Genomic DNA, 5,209 nt, shown 5'->3' with positions numbered 1-5,209 from the left:
AGCCCGGCCCCTGCGCGCTCCCCGCGTCGCGCCGCCGCCTCCGGCCTTTAACGGCGCCGCCGCCGCCCGCCCTCCCCGCGCGGCGCGCTGACGTGCGAGCCCGGCCGCCCCGCCAGCCCCGGCCCCGCCAGCCCGCCGCTCCCGCGCTTCCTCAGTCTCCCGAGTCCCTCCCCGTGCACGCACCGAGCGCTGAGGCGCGCCGCTCTGCCGAACGCGTGCCTGCGTGCCCCTCGCACACACATAGCTGGGGCTGCGGCACCGACGGACGGACTTTGGCCGGGATCACGTGGGGCTGCGAGGCACACCACGGGAGCGTGCGGCGATCGCCGTGTGTCGGCCAGACGTGGGGCTGTGGCACCGGGGTACGACGCGCTCATCTGAGGTACATCTCGGGACACCGGAGTCCCGAGAGCGTGTGGCTATCGCCGTGAGGCGCACGCAGCGCTCTGAGCTGCGTGAGGTCGGAGGCACGCAGGGCTGTGTTACTTGGAGGCACGCACAGGCCTGAGCAACGTGCTGAGACGTGAGGGTGCCCCGTTCCTGGAGGAAGGAGGGCAGCCTGGCCTGGTGGGGGATCAGCGCGCGTGGAAGCGTGGAGCTGTGTCCCGTACCGCAAGGCTGTCAGCAGGACAGGCACGCAGACTGCTGCAATACGCAGGTACACATGCTGACCTGAGAAATGCAGCCTGCTGCACTTTGACAGAGACACACGCCTAAAATATCCACGCCTGTTGACACTGACAGGCACATGCCCTGTGCTGGCAGCCTGTGACACCTGAGACTTGTAGTGACATGCAACCGCACACGCTCGCACACTGACCTGAAAGAACACGGGGCCGTCACTGTGAGACCAGCGTAGACCATATGTTTAAAGAGGAAAAAAGACTGGGACAATCAGGTGCTGAAAAATAAAATGGCAACAGTATGTGTAACCCATTTGAAACATGCGTATGTGCGCTCTGTGTGTGTGTGTGCATATGCAGCTTAGATGTGCGTGTGTGAATTTACGTAAGTGCACGTATAGAAGTGGAGAGAATATATTGCAGCCTCCAGCACTTCGTAAGCATTCGTGGTGACAGAGCAGACATTTGCTCTACTTCATTTCTGGCTTTTGCAATATTTTCTCAAGGAAAAGGAAGGAGGGAAGATGTGACACTGTGCTCCAGCTGAGCATCTGGCATTGATCAGCAAAGGTGATAAACACAAGAGGAGATTGGGAACGATCTCCTGATGTTTGGGTCTACTTTCCCTCGTGATTGCTGTCAACCAAATCATACAACACTTTGCTGTTTCTTCTGAACACCTGTTGCAGAGCTGTTCTAGTTAGAAACATCAGCTGATTTCTAGCCTTCTGGCTAATTTATGTCCATATGTTCTGTGCTAACACTGTTATTTAGTTTAAATACTTCATTTTTCACGTATGTATTTATAGAAGGAATCACACCCAGTTTCTGCCTTTGTTTTGCTGGGCTGTAGAAGGTAGATTTTAGATGGCTCTCGATTCCCTGGTCGTTTTCATCTGCCTGCCAGGCACCTGTTTTGAACTCAGTTCATATTTGTTAAGCATGGGTGGCTTGAATTGTACACTGTGGTCCATATGAAGTTCCCTAGCCTACACAGGAACTAATGTTTTCTCCTTTCAGCTGGAAATACCTCACCTAAGTCATTCCTGGACATGTCAGGTTTCACAGACATAATGAAAGTTGGCTCCTCTCCCAGACTTCTCCACACACTGAAGAACTGCTACCTCTTTCTGCCATTTGCATTTCACATGCAAGATGCAGCTACTTGACATTTCACATATGGGCTGTTCCTGCTGTGCAAAAGGAATTCTTCTTACTGACTTAAACTTCTTTTTTCTTAAAGCCCTCTTCATAATTGTACCACATGGAGTAGCTTAGTGAAATATATGAGTACCTGCATTTGATTTGTCTCAGTGGATGGCAAAAGAAGAATTGCCAGCATGATCTCATGATCTGTTTCAACTTTTGCTCATCCTTTTTGTGCTTTATCCCAGTTTTGTTCCCCTCCAGTCCTTTTTTTTTTTTTTTTTTTCCCGTGTCACCTCACCAAGCAATAATTATTTGTCAGACATTACATTTATTCTTGTTTGTATGGTTTGTAAACATGAGCACTGAGGACAGCAAAACCACAGCAGTGCTGTCACTCATTTGTCACATACTCTAATTCTCTTTGAAACTGATGGCTTGTTAATCAGCTCCACACATCTAGAATATAAAAATACCCTTTGCTACAAGAAATACATATTGCTGGTGCTGTTCTTCTGCATGAGAACCTGTACAGAGCTCTGCTACAAAGTCAGAGAGGGTTCCAGAGCTATCCCTATTATTTGTATAGCAATTAACTTTGCCATTGTTGCATGGCTTTTTTTCTCTTTTTATCTTACCATCTAATCAGTACTGTAGGAACTCATATCTTTTTCCTGAGTAATTTCATTGCTGTTCTTTTGTTGGGTTGGTTGGTTACGATCGTGTTTTTGTTGTTTTAAGCAGTGATGAAGAATTTTTTATGCTCTTTGGCACTTCTGTAATCATATCGACTATATTTCTGATATGCTCAGAAACTGAGAAGTTGAATGTTCTTCCCAGTGTCAGCAGTGTTAAATATACCATGTCTAGGAAATGTTTCAAATGAAAATAGTACAGAACATGTTATGAGCAAACTAACCTAGCAGGGGAGCAAATCTTTTAGTAACGGTTTAAGACATGTTACTCAGCATAGAAGCAATACGAAGCAGTGGGTGACTGGTGCTAGGTCTTCATGAAGAAAGCAATGAACCATTAGCTCAGGAATTGGTATCAGGATTTCAGGAGAACTGTCTCTTCCTGGGTGCTCATCTGTTAGGACCTGTCTACCTGACAACACTTCACTTAGGGATTTCATAAGAAAAACTTTCAAAGTTCTGCTTACTCAGATAAAAAACGTAATGCTTTTAACTTCTAGCTGAGTATGCCCACCATTAAAACAATGCACTTAACATTTACTGCAGAGTACATTAATCAAAATCATTGTTTTTAGCACTTTTTTTCTCGCCCTGATAAAAACAGAATGATGGTGCAAAAGCATGCGAAGAACCATGCTTTGAGAGTAGTGAATAATTTATCTGGACCAAGTGCAGATCAAATTGCAAAGGCTCTACATGTGGTTCAGATTTTCTTCTGTCTTTTCATGAAAGACTTAGAGTGTGCAATAGAGAGTGCACTTACTGAATCTGCAGATGGTACAAAGCTGGAGGCAGTGAGATTGCAGCAAGAGAACAAGGGGCAGCGGGCAGAAACCAGAACACAGGAAGTTCCATAATAATTCAAGAAAGAACGTCTTTGCTGTCAGCTTGATGAAGCACTGGAACAGGCTGTCCAGAGAGATTGTGGAGTCTCCTTCTCTGGAGATGCTCAAGACCCATCTGGACACCTATCTGTGCAATCTATTCTGGGGAACCTGCTGTAGCAGGGCTTGAACTCTATGATCTCTAGAGATCTGTTCCAACCCCTATAATTCTGTGACTCTGTAAGATCACACTGGAGACCAGGATGCTTCTCTGCACAGGAGTCAAAACACTGTCTGTTTGTAAAAGAAGGCTAACGCCACACTGAGATGGAAGAACAAGCAATGAAATAGAGGAAGATGTCCTTTGCCCTGCTGAACCATCCAGCTGGAGACTCTGCTGAAGAAAATCAAGAAGAGATTCACAAGTACATTACACAGATTTGGAAAACAAGCCCTAGGATGAAAATCTGTAAGGGCTGGGGTTGTTTAGTCTAGGAAAAAAAAGACCAGAGGTGCTGTGATAACAGCTACAAAATATGTAAAGGGTTATTGCAGACAGATGGACAGGATGAAATGAAAAGGGCTTGTGTCTTTTATTCTGTTTGATCTGAGTAACACGTACAGATTTTTAGGCGTATAAAGCTATATTAAGCTTGAGGCTGTGAAAAAGGCCAGCTTTGCTCCCATACTGCTAACACTGGAGCTGATTCTCACTCTTGTACAGCAGCGCTTTGTCTAGACTGTGGAGTTCCTTTGTCCTTGGGCAGTTTTAAGAACACATTTGGCAAAAATGATTTGGTGTGAACCCTTAAACTAACTTCAGTAACGTGCTGAATCTCAGTGCTGTAGGTCTCCTCTGAAGCCTTTTGCCCAGACAATCAAAAAGTACTTCTGAGAGTGGATGCTTTTACTGTTGCAAGACCAATTAATGATGATGGTTTTTGATCATATATCAGATTGTTACAATCAAATAATTAAGTACTGTTTAAGTAAAGACAATAAGAAGTTTGCCAGAGAAAAGCTCTTATATTTAACCCTGCATATAAGAACATAAGACATTGGGCTCAAGGTCTGCATTTGCAACTGATTTCTATATGTAAAGGTGATAATTATGTTGTAAAACTCCAGTACCATTCATGAAAACTTACTTGTTTTTTGTCTTTTAATAGCATTTCCCTCTCTGCTGCGGTTACAGTGTCACAGTTCCATACATAAGTTCTCACCAGATGTTTAACATAACCTACTCTGCATGTTTTCATATTTTGGCCCCAAGGGCTTTTACTCTGTTTCTTGTTCTGATCAATAGCCGTGTCCACAAATTTGCATTAGAAGCAGCTGTTTTTTCCCTTTGATTAATTAAAAGTTCCAGTGCTTTCTGGGGAAATAATATAAAGTAGTGCTGTTTGCATGTAACTGCTACAATTCTGAAGAATGTAAGCGTCCAACAACAGAGGCTTCTGTAACAGAAGCTGTAGAAAGTAAAGCTGTTTTTAATATGTGCAGTCAAGTAGTTCTGAGATCTGTTCCCTAAGTTGTGCCATACATTGGAGTTTTGGTAACTATTCAGACTGGTTTCTGGCTCTTTTGAGCAGCTGCAAGCCTTTGCTTGTAATCTATTAATAATACATCAATGACATTTGCTTCTGCTTTCATATCTCCTTTTTGAACTAGAGAGAGCGAGATTACGGCCTGCACTGAGACCTTGCTGCTGTGTGCTTCCCCTGGCACGTCTGTCAACTGCAGAGAAACGATCCTCAGACAACTGGATAAACCAGACATTGACACTAACAGAGCATGTGACTGGAGTTAAGGTCAGAGATTAGGAGAGCGTGGGATTGGGGCCTCAAAGATTTATGCACAGGGTTACAAGGGACATAACAAAGTTAGAGGTTCGTGTTATTTCACACAGTTATTTCACCAG

The 5,209-nt window shown here is 44.7% G+C and overlaps 1 long non-coding RNA gene across 1 annotated transcript in view; it reads left to right on the top strand.

Annotated features, from left to right (window-relative positions):
- Nucleotides 1–160: 160 nt before the first annotated feature.
- LOC128085885 (uncharacterized) overlaps nucleotides 161–5,209 on the top strand; it is a 98,488-nt gene continuing 93,439 nt past the window's right edge. Inside the window, exons 1-2 of the long non-coding RNA XR_008209142.1 lie at nucleotides 161–658; nucleotides 4,960–5,099. This is a non-coding gene — a long non-coding RNA (uncharacterized LOC128085885). The remainder of the gene's footprint in view (nucleotides 659–4,959; nucleotides 5,100–5,209) is intronic.

This window comes from Tympanuchus pallidicinctus, unplaced genomic scaffold (genome assembly GCF_026119805.1).
Source record: "Tympanuchus pallidicinctus isolate F22 unplaced genomic scaffold, pur_lepc_1.0 scaffold3, whole genome shotgun sequence".
Lineage (NCBI taxonomy): Eukaryota > Metazoa > Chordata > Aves > Galliformes > Phasianidae > Tympanuchus > Tympanuchus pallidicinctus.
Note: the sequence above shows the minus strand (reverse complement) of the source record. Positions and strands in the feature narration are given on the sequence as shown.